Source organism: Archocentrus centrarchus (genome assembly GCF_007364275.1).
Source record: "Archocentrus centrarchus isolate MPI-CPG fArcCen1 chromosome 18 unlocalized genomic scaffold, fArcCen1 scaffold_23_ctg1, whole genome shotgun sequence".
Taxonomy (NCBI): domain Eukaryota; kingdom Metazoa; phylum Chordata; class Actinopteri; order Cichliformes; family Cichlidae; genus Archocentrus; species Archocentrus centrarchus.
Genome location: NW_022060145.1, coordinates 1,232,802 through 1,250,755, shown reverse-complemented (window position 1 = coordinate 1,250,755; position 17,954 = coordinate 1,232,802). Strand labels below are relative to the sequence as shown.

The window sequence follows — 17,954 nt, the reverse complement described above, 5'->3', positions numbered from 1 at the left end:
AACGTCACATTAGACTGAGCAACATCCTCAGTACGCACATTCACACATTCTCAGTTTCTTTTTCACTTCCTCTTCCTCTTATTTTAGGCCTCTACAATGCAAGTTGACAAATGCAATTTGATTCAATTTGACTAATGAGTGGAAATACATAAACTCCTGCATAGTTAAACTCGGCGGTAGGTGACTGGCTGCATACGTAGCATGTTTTAGCTAGCACATCAAGCTGATCACGTGCATGACTGGGAGCAGGGCCAAAATGTGAAGTCTCCACCCTCAGCTGAACTGAGCCGTGATGTCAGTAAACTGGCTCGACATGTTGGTCACAAGAAGAAATGTAAAAAAAGGAAACAATTTCTAAAACAAATGTGTTCAGTAGCTCCTATAGGGCCACAGAAGCACTTCTTTTGGTAGCCATTATGATATCCAAATTAAAAGTGTCCTAGCTTTTCCCCCCTATCACACTTTTATTTCATCTCAAACCAGCCTGTAAGCATACCCCCCACGCTCTGTGACAGCTGGGTCAGCTGAATGGTACTGTACACGTCAATCAATATTAAACCTTTTTAAATTTTATTTTTGGCCTTTTTTGCCTTGATTCGATAGCAGCAGTGACGAGCAGGAAGGAAGGGGAGAGCAGGGCAAAGGGCTGCAGGTCAGACTCAACCCCAGGGCGCTGCATTTTAGTCAAAGGGTACACGGGCGCCAGCTCACCCGCTGACCTAAACTGTTAATCCTCAGGCAACTACTGCCTGGGTTATCACACAGTCAGAGACTACAAAATACTGAGTTACTCTGAATAACCAGCAAATGTTAGTTGCTACCTATCTTGTCAGACGGACCTGTAAGACTTACTGGGTTAGTTTTGTGTACTGTAGTTTCTGGCTTTGTCTGAAATCACTCACTACCTTCTAATATAGAGGGTCTGTGTAGTGATTTCATCATTTTGTTGTGCTGTCTGAATGCATAGTGAGCGCTGCTAAACCCACTGCTGAAAAGAATAATTTATGAACGTGCCGAGCTTTAATATTCGTAAAAAATAGTGTATTTTCCATTCAACTGATTCAAATGCAGCCATTACTTTTAGGATACTTTTGCCCATCTGCAGCTTTTTTACAAGGAAATTTCTGTTGTTTGCTTCATGTGGCTCAGTTTTAAAAAGATGCAAAGAGGAATGATTAGAAAAAAAGATCTGCTTCAGTTTATCAGATGAAGGGCAGCATTCAGAAATACTACTGTGTGTTATTCATTCACAGGCTCAACTTCACCTTTAAGGAGACAAGAAACTGCTTTCATCTCACTGCCCCTCCGTATGGAAAATTACACTCGCTCGCATCACAAGCTCTCATAAATCAGCTCACAGTGTGCACCCATGTCTCAACTGTATTAAAAAAAATTACTGCAACCAACAACCTTATCCTCATATTATATTCTAATTAGAGACAGTCGTCTTTCCTGTATCTTATTTCGTGCCTGCAGACCGTCATCTGACTGCTGAGCTACAAGCATGTTCAAAATAAGCAGAAGCCACAGCTTCAAAGTTTCATCAGCAGCTCTTCAAATGCTTTCCCTTACAATCTACATACAACATTACAATGTTCATATTAAAGAAAGCCAAAGTAGAGAATTTAGCAAATGAATAGAATATGGTGAAGCAATTTACTGGACATTTTAGGCTTTAAATAATAGAGAACAACTGATATAAAACCATATATTCTGAAATATTGGCTGATTTTTTTTTTCCAGGCACACAAAACATACAGTTTACTTCTCACAAATGTCCAAGCATAGACTACAAAGTGCATTCTAAGGCTGGATTACTTTCTCTTATTGTATTTAACATAATTCTGTTTATATTGCTTCTATATAAATATTGGCTGATATCACAATACCAGATTTTTAAAATATGATATCAGTATCAGTATGGAACTTAAAACTCCCATATCAAAAGGGTTCTATTATTTTAAGCCTAAAATGCCCAGCAAACTGGTTCAACACTATTTTATTTGCTAGATGAATTATCTGAAAATTTGGCTTTATTTAATATGAACATAACAGTCTAGAGCAGGGGTGCCCAAACTTGCGGCCTGCGGGCCACTTCCAGCCCCGCCCCCTTCTGGTCCACGAATTGATGTCAAAAATAACATACAAATTGGCCCCTTAAGTTACTTTTTTGACATTTTGCTTAACCCTCTTAGTTGGAGGGGAAGGTGAAATGTCAAAAAAGTAACTTAAAGGGCCAAATTGTATGTTATTTTTGACATCAATTCGCGGACTGGAAGTAGGGGGCGGGGGCCGGAAGGGGCCCGCGGGCTGAGTTTGGGCACCCCTGGTTTAGAGGTCTTTTAGTCTTCTATAAGTTTGACACAAGTTCTTGTTTACTTTAGATTTGTGCACATCTGACAACATCAGTAGAAAATTGTTTTCTTATGTGAATCTGCGCACACATAATGACTCGCGTATTAGCACATGTGTGTCTGTGGTACGGCAAGCATGAGAACATCATCAGTTCTACATGCATGAATCTGAAGCATCTTTTGGCTTTGTGCAGGGAGGAAGGTGCTCAAACATGACCAAGCATTTTCCTAGAGTACCTGACATATTTACAATTGTGCATTCAGTGAAACCTAAATTCATATGCAGTCATTTTTTTTTTACTTTTTAAATACAGTTTAGCTTAGTTTTGCACACCTTTTGACCTACACGTCACCACGACTGTGCACACTGGGGCGTAATGAAACCCTAAATCTAACAAAGACGATGGGTTCTACTATCAAAATATTCTGGCACTGACTGTGTCAAAGTAGAAGCACACAGTGTGAAACATAATAACCTGCAAGCTATACAATATGGTAACCAGCCAGCATTAGGAAATGATGTGGCACTGGAAGGCTAGCTGGGCAAGTTTCTATGAAAATAAGGTTGAGGATGTCTGCCGCCGCGATGTGACTCTGTATCACATGTCTCAGTGAGATCGGCAGCCATGCCTCTCTTCCTCTTTGCTGGCAGAGTGGGCATCGCTCAGGGCAAGGCTGGCCGTCACACTCAGGGAGGAGAAGCAGCAAAGAATTTCACTTATTATAGGGAAGTAAGACTCCAACTATTTGCAGCCACTTTCCGACTCTCTGGGCTCGGCGCTTTTTCCCTTTTTTTCCTCAACTTCACTGAAAAATCTATTTTCTCCCGCCTGTTTTCTTTCTCCACAAATATATGAATTTTTATCATTTTCCAGACATATAAGTGACTCTCTCCCTCCCTCTCTCTGTCTCTTTTGTTCAGACATCCTGTGCTGTGCCTCGTAGCCCAGAGGCAGCAAGTTTGACGTCACAAAGGAATGCATCACAAGAGGTTGTGTTGTCTGCTCTGTGTGTGAGAACATTCAAGGGAATAGGAGATGTGGTTCTTTCATAATGTACTTGCACGACAAATTCCGCTTCTACCATCCGTGCTGATGCATTTTGTCCATTCTGTCTGTAAGATGACGAGAGGTGCGAAGTGAGACAATAAGTGGAGGCTTTTACTTCATATTCTCAACAATCTGCCTTTTATTCTTTTAGCCAGAAAGCTTTTTAAATGGAGGGGGATTAAACTGCATTAAAGCACGTCGATCACCAACTTTCTGCTTCGCTATTGACTTCTGCCTCGCAAAGAAGACCCAAACAATAAAAGAAACCAAAAGCAGTCAACAGCCAAAACAACAACAGAAAAAAAGCTTTGACCGCTGAACATTTAACCTTTGTGCAGAAAATCAATTTCTGTCCAATCTATGCCTGAGTCACTGTTTCTGTCAATTCCACAGGCTCCTAAGGGAGGGGGGTGGGCTGGTATTTACTGCAACAGGCCCTGATCCCTTGCTCTACTTCTTTTGTCCTCCTGCCGGTCAGTGTCTAGTGAAAACAAGCCCTGGTCAGTCACCCCTATTTCCACCAGGATGCTCAATCTCTGTGCCCTGACCCTACTTCCAGGAAGTGACGTTGATATCGGCCAATTAGCCACTAACAAGGATCTGCCTTTTTAAAAAGAAGAAAATAGTTCCCAGTGAGTGCTGCTCATTGCTCTCGGCTATTTTAGTAAACAGGGGTTAAGAGGGGTCACATGGCTGCAGACACAGAGACAGAGCAGTAGGAAGTGTTGGCGCTGCGAGGGAGCAAACAGAGGTGTCGGAGACCGAGAGAGAGTTGCTGAATGCTGATTGTTATCATATGATAGAGGGGGACAGGGCACGGCTAAAAGTGGCTGCCTGGGCCTAGAAAGCAGAGATATAGATAACTGTGTACACACACACAATCAGACAAAGCACTAATTCTACATGAGCAAAATAATGGGCACACATGCACTTAACACACTTACATTCCACGACTGTTTTGTTTTTTTTTTTTTTAAGCAATATTCCCTCATCCTGACATGCACGCGCACACACAGCTCCATGCAGCTGAAGGGCACACATGAATACACACCAGTGAAGTAGTTCACACAAACAAACAGAGGTGTAGACCAAATCCCAGGGGTGCATGGGTGTGCTGTGACAGGTGGACTCATCAGCCACTTGACTCGACACAAGTGTGCTGTGTGCTGGGATGTGGCTCAGCGTGGGCCCCGGCTTTTAAGATCACAGCAATGAAGTCATTTATCCAAAGAAAACGAAGGGGAAATGACAACTAAGTGGCAGGTCACTTATATTAATAACTTTTGATGACAAGCACAAAATCTTTCAAGAATATTCCATCCATCCATATTTCATGAAACTGCTGTCTCACTCTGTGTCATTTGACAGAGTCTGTGAAATGACAGGGAGCAATCATCTGTGGATTAGCAGCACGGTTACTACGACTTACATGAAGTAGCTGGATATATCAAACTATGAATTGAATTTCGGTCTAAAAATCGAATAGCAATGTCACGATTTATTAAACATTTTGTATGCAGGTGGGACAGAAGAAGGCTAGAGAAGTAGAGCAGGCTGAGGCAAATAGCCTGGCTCAAATTTCCAAAGTCTGTGTGCACAATGTAAGTACAACTTAGCCAACATCAATCAACTGCACTGACAGTAAACTTCCAGATAAACTTATTTATCAAGCATTTATCAGAGGGGGAAAAGACTAAGTAGGCATGAACCCATCACACACCTGCAGAGACAGATTTACTGCAAACGCCAACAGGGACATAACTATATTATATATATATATACATATACATACAGACCCAAGTAGAGGTGACAGGGAGAGTTAATAGATGCATGTATAATAAATATACAAAACCCATGCACATAAATATGTCTGCATTTATGGGCTGGATATATCCTACCTACATTCATACTCACGCTTGCACACAGGTTTCAACACACTCGCACATACACACGTAACCAAGCAGAGAAACAAACATACGGAAGTATTTTAGAAGTCTCAGCACATGTACACATCACATTCTTCTTCCACTTCCTGAACTGAGGTAGAGTGCATCCACAGTTCAGCCCCCATTCGAGCCGTCCTCCTCTGAGCATCACCGTCACACTGATGACAACCGACGTGCTAGTCAGCTGCTTATTGAACACCATGCGGCTGAACTGTGTCCAAATCAGCCAACGACCCACATAATATTAATTCTGCTGCTGACATCTTCAAAACTATACTGAAATGTCCAGGAGGACCTGAAGGAAAAAAACACTAAGATGTCAGGTTTAAAAATAATAATTTTGTATTGTATTGAGCTAACATATAGAAAACTTGGGAGTACTTTTATCTGCTTCCCCTGTTATCTCCCATATTAATCTCATTTTGAGGTGGTGTGCGAACCAAAGTGGTAAACAAGAGTTGAAAATCCATCTCTTCTTCAAAGGATAACTGCAAGTATCATGACTAGATCAGTCTTGCCCAGACAGAGTGTCTTCCTGATTGAGAGGCTCGAAACCAACAATGTCACCACAAAAACACCATGACTGCTCTCCAAGGCAACGGGACTCTGTTTAGCATTGTTTGTTGTTCAGAAACAAGAGTGTGTCAGTTGCAGACATGACTCCTACCAGCGGTGGCCTAGATATGACAGTGACTGTGGGACTGAGTCAGCTCTGCAACAGTTAGTGAGAATCCCGGAGTCATGGATTTTTGCAGGGGTCATACCAGCGCTGATTAAACATGAACTTACCTGACTGATAAAGACAGCAATACCTCATGGACAAATATGGGCTGTTTTACATTCCCCACATTCTCCACATGGCATTTAAGCAGTTAAGCTTTATGTTCTACTCAAACTTAGTGACATTATCCCCAGATATACTGACAAATACAGATGGGAAAGAATTTGTTAATATGCTGTCACAGATCAACTATTAAGCCTATTGAAAGCATAGACTGTACATAAAAGATGAACATAGCCACTGCAACATCACCCAGTGGGTCTTTTTTTTTTTTTTAGCTAATTGTTAGCATTGTGGTGTTGCTTTTTGGAGCCAGACGTGGTTAGCAAGCTAAATTCATAAACTGCATGGATGCTATACAGAGAAGCAGAGACATGCTAATTAGTGCTAAGTAACAGACTAATAAAAATACTAGAATTTCACTCACTGATACTAAAATACAAACTTCTTGAACAACATAGTAAGCTAGAGATGCAAACAACACTTTATGAAGGCTGGTGAACCATAGTTAAATAGACATCGTGAGCCTAAATAAACTTGTCAATTATAGCCTGATGAAGCAGGTTGTGTTGTGTTTTCAAAAATCTCATTTTTATTTTATTTCAGTTTACTAACATTTTTTTTCATTTTCAGACCAAGTTATAATGTTTTGTGTAGTTTTAGTTAGCTATGATAACGTTGGTTTACATTCCTCCTTTTGCCAAACAAACACATTTGGGTATTATTAGTTATTCTGAATGTGACTTTATGGATCAATGGTTTAAAAAAATGAATTTAGCACATTAAAGCTACCACAGATATGAATGTAAACTGCATTAAGTGTAGTTTGAGAACAGAGAAATTTAGAAGGCACTGAAACATAAGGAGGACCTGGAAAACAGCTGCTTGCATGTACAATGCCTGACACACAAAGAGCAAAATCTGGCATAGGCTCGTGCCCTCCTCAAGGACATCTGAGATAAAGATTTGTGCCTGGTGCTGAACATACAGGGCATGCCGTGACAGAGGCTGTAACCTTTCACATCCAAAAGTCAGCTCTCTGCCTCTTCACTCTGCACCTCACTTAATTATCTTCTTTCCTATAATTCCAAACTGGAGCTACTTCTCCATCTCTCACCGCTTGTTTCGATGTATGGTATGATTCCCCGCCCCTTCAAGTTTCTGCTAGGGTCTGATTTAATCGCCCAAAGATATTGAGCTTAGGCTGAAAGCTCAAACCATAGTTGGTATGCATTTTTTTAAACCAGAAAATTATTTGGAGAAAAAATAATCTGGACAAAACATTCAAAAAGTACCTCAAATCCTTTCCAGTGGAAAAGGTTAAATATAAGAGTACACAGTATCAGTCCACGGCCAAAATTATCTGTGCTGGTCTTTAAATGCCCACACTGGGTCAACCTCTGTGCTCTCGCTACCCTTCCTCCCTCTCCCTCCTCCCTGCCCTGCAACCCGTAGGCGAGTGGAGAATTCCGGCAGGGTGGGGGCTTTCCCAAGGAAGAACGGGAGCTTTGTCCCCTGAGGGACGAGGCCATAGGCTGACAGGCAGTTTGGCAAGCTCTGACCCGGCAGCGAGCAAAGGAGGGAGGGGGAGAGAGAGAGAGAGAGATAGGGCATAATCATAGTGCAGAAGATGTCAACTCCCGGTGAAACTGGCGCTCGCTCTGCTGGAGTTTCGCCTTAGCTCAGGGGCACGCTCAAAGTCGTTCACTGAGTGCAGGAGCTAAGCAAAGTCAGTGAGTTTACAAATCAGGCCACAACTGACTGATGTCTGTGATTCAAAGATTCTGCTGTCAGTCTGATGTGGCACATCTTCCTCATTTTAAATGCGTAAAGATAAAGCTATGATTGATGTGCATTTTTGGTTCACCCCCAGAATGCACGCGCTGCATTGCAGGTTGTAAAATGCAAACCCTGCTCAGCTGCTGATAAATATTGTACAGTCCTGATTAGTTTGACGATCTCAATGCTGTAAACAACAGTTTGGGGGGAAAAAAATCAACCCTGACTTTCTCTTCCTAACAAGTTGGAAGACAATGCTGGTGAACCCGTTGACTTGCTTGCTGCCTTGCAAGTTTTCCCTGTCAGACTTGTTTTATAGTGAGAATCTTATTGTACAGTTGTCTCTCACTATATAAATAATAATAAAATAAATATAACACCACTTCACCTATCGCGGGGCTCTCTGGAATGTAACCCCCATGATAAGTGAGGAATCACTGTATAAAACTGGCATCATGCAACTTATGACAGAGGCAGTAGGTTTTTGTTTTTGTTTTTTTACTACAGATCAGGAGCAGTCAGCTAGTTAGCTTAAGAAAAAAGCTAGCCTCCATGAAAACTGGGTAATGAGTATATTGTCTATTATGGAGAGAAACAATGGCAAAAACTATGACTGAACCTGAAGATAATTATATAAAGACAATTCAAACAAACTGTCAAGTCCACAAAAGTTGATGAAGTAATGACAAAAACACTAATGACGTCTGACATCTTGTGAGTCCAAAACCCAAGGATATTCACTTTACAACGACATAAAGTGCAAGGATGGCAACTTGTCACATCAGAGAAACTAACTGTAGCTGCTTTTGGGGCAGGTCATCTTTGTAAATGACTCAAAGGATTAGTTAGGTATTAAAAGAGAGTCACTTAATTTTCAGTAAGTTATCTAACAGTGGGGTTTTTCCTGCCTCAGAATGGGCTATTTGGGGGGGGGGGGGGGGGGGGGGGGGGGGGATGACTAATTATTTGTCCACGCACAGCAGAAGCAGAGAGTCAGGGTTACCTTTTTTACCACAAATCTGTGCATTGTGCTCGCAAATCCACCATCTTTCTGTTCTAGACCTGGTTCTGCAGTCCAGCCTCTGTGAGCTACACATGAAATAGTCTTCCACCTGCTGCAGCTCCTGGTATAAATAGACCTTGAAGCTTGCAAAAGATGGGCTACCAACACAGTGGAGTTCGAGTACACCCAACCACAGGAAGAGATCTTCTCTGGGGAGACAGCTGAGTTTTTATTGAGGCTGGCTATGACAGCAAATAGGCCAGCAAGCTAGCCAGTAAGAAAAATAAAAGACGCAAAGGTCTGGAGCTAGCTAGTTAGCAGCAACTGAGCTTTCTAAATAAAAGCGAGTATTGTCCTCTAGTAAATCGATTGTGGGTGGTGTTCTTCTCCCAAACAAATAATGAAAATGCAAAAATCCTAATTAATAACCCTAATTAATAAGATTTTGCTGGTGATTTTCCACTGGCTCTGGCTAAACCTGTTTGAGGGCACCAAAAGTTCCTCAATGCAGAAAAGAAGAAAACAAACAAACTGAAAAATGGGCCAAACCAGCCCAAATGAGACAAACTGCAATTAATTATTAAAATGATCGCAGCACTGAAGTTAAACAGCAACAAAAAGATAACTGGTTATGCATTACAGTGTAACCCAAAGACTAGAAGAAATCTGCTTCTATCATGAATATTTTGGGCACATAAGCTAGAAGCTAATCATCATGAGAGCTTCAGTATACACACACCCTCCAAAACACAAACAAGGGAGTTTTCTGTTTCTGGGCATCCACATTAACACTGATGGAGGGGAATGGGGGGGTGTTATAAATGATTCCCTGTGCAAAGCGTCCTGTGCCAGGTAACAGACTGTGAGCACCTGAAAGCAGTCACTTATTAACAAGCATCCAGAGCTCCAGGGTGTTGAAATTTAACCTACATTAGAGCCATTTCCTCAGAAGCTCAAATAGCGGGTCATTACTAGGTGGACCCCAGAAGTTTTCGGGTTAAGGCAGTTAGTGGTGGAGGATAGGGATGACGCTCATTGTAAATATGATTAATGATACACACACACACACACACACACACACACACACACACACACACACACACACACACACACACACACACACACACACACACATATCTCCTGTTTGCAATTACACTACATGACAATCAATGACAGTAAACTCATCTATCTCTAAAGCATTTTGCAAGCCACAAATTCAGACCCAAGAACTCCACTTAAACCACCCCAATTCAATCATTTGATTTCAGGGAACTAAAAGTTCCCTTACACCCAGTGAAGATTAAGCAAATTAGTTGACATGAAAAGCGACTATGAAACGATGAGTCATATAAAGCAACACCAGCAGAGGTGACACCGCAACAGGATTCAGAGCCGGAAGTCTGTACTGAGCCACTCTAAAGATTCCTGAAGTGCAAGAAATATCTATAGACTAATGGTGAAACTACAAGTTGGTTTCTGGGTTCTTGGAAATGTTACTGCAGTGGGAAAAAAAAAAAAAAAAAAGTCATTTAGAATGCATGTGTGCACACTTTAATACCTGAAATCATATCATAAACCTTTCTTTTAAAGGCAAAAAAACAAAAATATTGGTTCCGTTTATTTAACTTTCCAGTTCTTTAGTTCCTTTTATCTAATACAGATGATTTTAGCAACTGATGTTAGTAAAACATATTGTGTTTTAACCCATGTAATTATTTTCCCTTCTACAAGCAGACATATTCTGCGGTCTGTGAGGTGAGAAAGAGGACAAACTGAAACTGTACTTCAGACTGAAGAAGGGGGAAAAAACAACAACAGATTTCACTCTGGCTGAGTTCTGGAAACCTCTCTACTTCCTGTGTGTTCTGACCTTCCAGTATCTGCTTTTATTTTCTTTCTGCTTTTCCTCCTCCTCCTCCTCCTCCACAGCTCTGTTGTTCGGGCCCCCCTCACTCATCCTGCTTGGACTCCACACAGAGACATAATTCTGCAGCTTTCATGACTAAGCGTGGGCGTGCAATCATTGTGTGGTTCTGTCTCATTTTGCACCTATAGTGCGCCGTGCATGTGAACACACAGGTTATATGGTGCAGATATATATAGTAACAACTAAATACCAAATGCTGAAATAATGAGTTGACCAGTATTCCACCTGAGACAGCTAAAACTATCTGGGTACAGATTTTTTATTTATTTATTTTTTTAATTTATCTATCCTTTTCCCATTCTCTGTCTATCTTTCTCTTCTTTCCCCTCCCTAGCTGCCTGTCAGACCTGGCCAGAATAAATAAAATAAAAATAAAAATAAAATACAAACATTAAGAAGAATTGCCTTTAGAACAAAAAATAGAGCTCTTCTTGTAAAAGCAAATATGTTTGGTACAACAGTGCATTCAGATCATCATTCTGATTGCAAAAATTGTCAGACATGACAGGCTTAAAAAAAAAAAATTAAAAAAAAGAATTAGCTGCACTTCTTTACCTTAGACAGAAAAAGGCAGTGGCCATCTTTGAGAACTTTTCTACAGATTTCTACAGTGCCGTGTGTCGTCCTTATATAATGTCTCTGGTGTGTGCGAGAAATGCAAAAAAAGGAAAAAGAAAAAGAGAAGGAGAAGAGCAGCAGGCAAGTGGTGGTTTTAAATGGTAAAGAAAACAGAAAATGTATAAGTGGCAGTGTGTTGTTTTTGTGTCGGGCCACACAAATGGTAAACAGTGGCCTGGTCGCCAAATATATTTAGGAACCCGTTAATATACCTGGGCGGCCTGCCCAAGTAAAGTCTGAGCGTGGGAAACACTGCGACTCAACATGGCATGAATTTATTTTGAAACTCATCTTGAGGAAAAGAAAATGGCCAAAATTGAACAGAGAAATGATCAGTTTCTGGAAGCTTTGATCTAAAAATATTGATATCAGCTCCAGCCTTACAGCTGGATTCTGTCCACGTGTGTGTGTGTGTGTGTGTGTGTATATATATCTCTTAAGTTTCCCAATCTAACGTGGTCTTCATTATTAGCCTCACTGGATTCAGCCTGGCTGTTGTTTCCAACGACAGCATAGGAAAACAAAGTAGCCAGGTGGCTCCCTAAGCTGTGCAGAGCTAGCCCGGCAAACTCCCCTCTGCCTTATCGCCCGCTGACAAACTCGCCGAGCCAGCTGCAACACAGCTGAGCTCTGCCCCAGGTGTCCCCCGCTCCATTCCCTGTCAAGACACCACAGGCATCCCTCAGATATGCCAGTCAGCGAGTTGGCACCGAAAAGGCGGCCAATAGCAGTAAGCAGAAAATGCCATGATGAGGCACTTTCTGTTTACTTCTGAGGTTACAATGTCAGCTGAATCAAAAACTATTAGGATGTGCATGTAGTTTCTGCAGATCGGATAGTTGAGAGCTATACTCAGTAATTCAGTGAAACTTTGTATATTTTACTGTGTAGTACAGAAAGATTTTGAGACTAAATTGATTTTTTTTGGACACGCTTAGCCATAATGCACCACATTTGATAAAAACCAAACACAGCATATCAGCACCTCATACGAACTGTCAAACACAGTGATGAAGGGGTGATGATTTGAGTTTGTTTTTCAAACACAGGACCTGGGCACCTTTCAGTCATTGAGTTGACCATGAACTCCTCTGTATACCAAAGTATTCTAGAGTCAAATGTGAGGCCGTCTGTCCGACAGTCAGAGCTTGGGCTAAATTGAGCCATGCAACAGGGCAATAATCCCAAGCACTCCAGGAAATCGACAACAAGATGGCTGAAAAAGAAAAGAATGAAGCTATTACAGTGGCCCACAATTCCCCTACAATTATGTGTTATAAGTCACAATATCAATAAAATTACTAGTTCTATCAAGCTTAAATAAAGATTCCTTTTTATTCCTAAGTGAAATGTGAAGATATAAGGTTAGTTTAAATATTACTATTATTATATGAACATGATAATTACACTGAAGAACATTATACAACTATACTTTAAATAACATACAATAAACTAAAATCTTAATTCTGACCAGTCAAAAGCTTTAAGTATTAAAAACGAAGATACAATGGAAAACTGATCCAAATAAAGTAGATATTAACACAAAATAAAATTTCAACAAAATTATGTCTGTACTATACGACTTCTTTTGTAGTTTCAGACTGTTTTAAATTGTTAGGAAACCACCCCACGATAAAAGACAACAAAACATATTCTGTATATATCCTCAGTACAAATGAAAGAAACTTTCAAATGTAAACAAAGGAGACCATAAACCAAACTGAAATATTTACTGAATTGTGATCCGCTTTTGCTCCAAATGGGGGAATAAAAGGCAAAAGAAGTGCAGTACTGGCTCAGTGAAGTGGGCAGTGAGGCTCATTTACGGTGGCTCATACAGCTCCTAATGTACTAGTGTCCATGGCTGCAGTAACCCAAACATTAATAAATTTGCTACTTCCGTCTGCTGTATAGATGGTAGCTTTCGGTTAGGCCTCGCCTATGCCAAGGCACAGAACTAAACTTCTTGACTGTCTCTAAAGCATTTCTTAATGGGATTACCTGATAAACTGTACAGCCTGTCTGAGATGTTTGTGCTTCAGTATTGCTGAGAGAAGTTGTAAATATTAGCTGATAACCTCTTGTGCAAACATGGTCAGATCTGGCTCTTAAAAAAAACAAAAAAAAACCAATGTGGTATGAACCAAAAGTCTACTGTTGAGGCTTTAAAATGACAAGTCCAGGCAAAATTGGACAAATGATAAACTGGCTTCATTCAGCTTTATTACAGTCTTTTGGTTCTGCTAACCTGTCATAGTCGGTGTTTCCTCCTAGAGGCCAAGGAAAGCTAGTCCTGTGGTTTTCTCAGACTTAAGTTGTCAAATTATTTCACTAATTCTTCTCTACTGTTGCCACTATTTCTGTCTCACTGAGGACTAGGCTGTGAAATACACTGAGTGAAACAAAGCTCCTCTAAATATCATGTGGTAAATATGTGGTGAAACATGTAATGCACTTTCTCATGTCCAAGCCTAGTTTGCTTTCCTTGATGTAAAAAAAAAAAAATGACTGATTAAATCAATCAGACTTTGATTATGACTGTGATTAGCTAAAAGTGTACCAAGAGAAGACAGCCACCCTTTTCTTTCACACCTATCAAATCATAGCATGCTATCAACATCACTGAGTAACTATTAGCTATTTCATATAACTTTAGCAGTGCACGGTGGAGAGTTGTAATGCAAGTAATTTTACTAAAATGTCTCTCACCCTACAGCAGCTGGGATAGACTGCAGCTGCCCTGTGGATGGATGGATGGATGGATGGATGGATGGATGGATGGATGGATGGATGGATGGACAGCGCTAGCACAGTAGCTAGTTGGTAATGCTAAACTTCAACAGGTTTTTCACTATCTGACTATTTTTTGGACAAGAATTCACACTCACTGAGCCACTACAGGATTTAACACACTTGAAGGGGAAAAAAACTTGTGTGAGGAATACTTGTGGACATGATAGACTTTTCAACCTAAGTGTGAAATTCTACAACATGGTTATTGTAAACTTTGTCACCTTTAAAGAGAGAATGACCTTCTTCAAACAGGGTGAGTGAAAGGCACACTCCTCTCAGTTTCCGTTTCTGTACACAAAATGAGCACGGCAAGCAACAGTTGTAGACAGATTATAGAGGCTTGGTACTGTTGTTAGTCTGAACATTTGATCTAGCTTTAAATAAGGAAGTATGAACACTAAAAAGCACTAACAGGTAGCTAAAGGGTAGTGTAAAACAGGTACATTAACTATCTGTTTTACACTTCAGGTACTTAATGTACTTAATGTGAAAGTGAACCTTTAAACAAGCCCTGATTGTGTTTTATTCATTATGAGAAAGCGTGCTGTGTCTGTAAAACCAAGCATCAGTTAGATAGCAGCTAACTTTGTGTGAAATGTAAGCCAACATTTGAAGTTGAATTGTCTCACTTGGCTTCCTAACAATAAATAAATACATTTTTACCCCACCCCACATCACTGGTAGAAGATGGTACATGTGTAATTTCTGGGCATGTAGTCATTTTTTTGAGCATGACTGTAAAACATGCAAATGTATCTGCACTTTGTGAGTGACTTGCGAAAAACAGGATGCTGGTGACTGCAAGTAGCGCGCATCAATTGCTTTTGTGAAACGGGCAACAACTCAAGAACAGGTTCTTAGGAGCTGCAGCATCTTTCTGAGAGGATTGCCAACCATGAAAACAGCAGGAATCACCTAGAAAAAGCAGATTTAGGCTCCCTTGGCAGAGAACTTGTAGCCACCCCAACAGATTCCCCACCATTACAAACAGGGAACTAAGCAGCATAAGGCAGCAAGACAAGGTGAGCAGGTAGGTGCTCAATGGGATTATCAGCTTAAATTAAAACTGTGTGAAACTGATGTCGTGTCGGAAACACTTGCTGTCCGGCTGCTTTCTCCAGTGAACATGTATCCAGTGGAAGCACTCCTCCCTTCACACACGCTTTACATCATGTGTGGCTCAGCTAAGCTGCGTGGATTAGAAGTGATGCAGAGAGTGAGATGAAAAGGGAATTTGTGACATTTTAACTCAAGTATCCTGGTTTTCAGGTGAGTATGACAGCTCAATACTTTAAGTGAAGCTGCTACTAGCTATCATTTTGAATACCAAATAATGTTCTGATTATTCATTTAACAGTAATGGACTGGCAATATTGCATTCTACTCTTACTGACCACTCAAAACCCTGTATACTACAAGCCACTCAACCCACAAAAGTGTTTTTTTCCATTTTCAGCCGACACCAAATAACCTGACATACATGTCTTTGCACCCACAGGAAACCCACAGAGGCACAGAGAGGACCTGCTAATGTCGCACAAAAGGCTGCACCTCAAGATCCTGTGTGTTTTTACCTAGAGTCTAATATGCAAATCATATTCACATATCTGTTGTACAGGGGTGGGCAGGGCACCCGCATAGCTCAACCAAGGGAACCCTTACAAAAGAGATTGATGGTGATTTGTAGTCAATAGATATGAGTCGCATTTAAGCAAAATTATGTCCAGGTCCAGTAGCTAACTCCTTTAACTACATCCCATGAGATGCGCCCAGCTGTGACCGCCTTTTATAACAAGACCAAAGATCTCTGTCCATGTAAATGCATGTGAAGACAGTTAAGGGCCAGTTTATAGTCTGTCAGAGCTAGACTGTGAAAAATGTACGGTATTTAACAAGTTTAGATTACATTTCAACAGTACTACAATCAACATCAAGAAGGGTCTTTCCCATTGAAATTAGGCAGTGGAAATAAATACAATGCTGATTAACGGTTTCTTCTGCCATGACTTTGTTATTGTGAGCACTGCGCATACTGCAGCTGCCTCCATTTTTTTCAGCCATAAACAATGTTACTAAAGCCTCGCACACAGACTGCGCTGAGTGTGTGCAGGCTCGTTCCCGTATTTGCCTCTACACTAATTTAATCTGAATAAGCAAAAGCCTTGATGTGTAAAAGTGTCACTTGGAAAAATGCTGCCTTTTTCCTCAAGACCACATTTTCTCTCCTTCTACAGTTTGCCTTGGCAGCAAGTCCTAAAATTGGTCCATTAAGAGACTATTAAGCTTTATCGGGGGATAGGTTTCAAGCTCTGTTTGCTCTGACTGACAGGTTTGCTAGAAGTAGCTTGCTTGTTCCACCTATTACTCCACTCTGCTGCTGTCCTTGACCCAAATTAGGACTGTCTGGCACCAGCTACAGCCAAGAGGGCACTAACAGCATCTGTAAAATCACTACAGTCTCAACAGCTGAAGTCAACAAGAAAAGAAATCTAGCATCCGTTCTGCGCTGGCTCTGCTAACATGTAAAATGAATGCGATTAGATAATAAAATATTTCATTGGCAAACTTAGCAAAAAGTCAAGCCTGACAATCTTCACTGCTGATTTACATCCCCAGGTAGCAAATTACACACATAATACAGCATTTAAAGAAAAAAAAAAATGGAGGTGCACATTTGAACTTTACCGTGTTCCCTCATTTCCATCTCTAAAAATATCTTCACAATCAGGAAACGGACTAAAAAGTCTAAATGGCCCTCATAATCTCTGCAGCCACACAGAGGAACTTTGATGTGTAAGTGCAATGCAACAGGAGAGCAGTTCACCACACACACACACACACACACACACACACACACACACAAAGAGAGAGAGGATGTTTTGAGTGTGTCGCAGTGTGGGCACCAGGCGCCCTGAATGAAAACATGCTGGTAGAAGACATGTATCAGATGTTTGTCCACTCATGAAAAAAATAAAGGCATGTTGATCCAAGATCTAACTGTGGCTTCTTCCTGAAAACAGGGCCTGTGAGTTCCAGCACAGCAATATGCTTAGCTTGGCACCAGCTCTAACTAAAGCCTCTGCACAGTTTTATGCGTGTGGTGATGCCTATAGCTGTTTTGGGGTGTATGAAGGCTTTTTGTGCAGATGACCGTCAGTATAAGGATGACACGTGGACTGAGATTTTTTTTTTTTTTTTTCGAAGGCCATCAGAGAGTTTTAAAGCTGGACTGATCAATATTTTTATAGAAACAATGGAGAAAAGTACTATGTGCAACATAAAGGATGTCAGTTGTAATGATGAGCTCTACAGAGCATTTTAGCATCTTTTAGCTCCTCATTTAGATTAAGGGGACCAGAAGCACAAAGAAATATATGTATGGAATCACCAGTCAAATTAAACAGAAACCAGTCCAAAGGTTTGTTGACTTTGCCCCACGATAAGATTAAAAAAAAAAAACTTTTAGAAGTTAAACTTCTACCACCATTTTCACTGTTGTGGAACTATCCTATATCTCCAATACTTTGTATTACGCAAAGGTGTCACTCCATCAACTGTGTCTAGAGCCAATATAGGATTTTTAAGGTATCAATATTTGGTGCCTCTTTGTTTTGCTTTCAGAAACGTGAAACAAATAGTTTCCCCTAAGATTTGTTATGTGTTGTGTTTGTGGTGTTTCAAACACGTTACCAACAAAAGAAGCT

General features: G+C 40.7%; 1 protein-coding gene across 1 annotated transcript in view; it reads right to left on the bottom strand.

Moving 5' to 3' along the window:
* The window catches only part of LOC115775131 (mitogen-activated protein kinase kinase kinase 11), a 44,607-nt gene that overhangs the window by 21,461 nt on the left and 5,192 nt on the right, over positions 1 to 17,954 (bottom strand). The gene's annotated exons all lie outside the window — the stretch shown is intronic.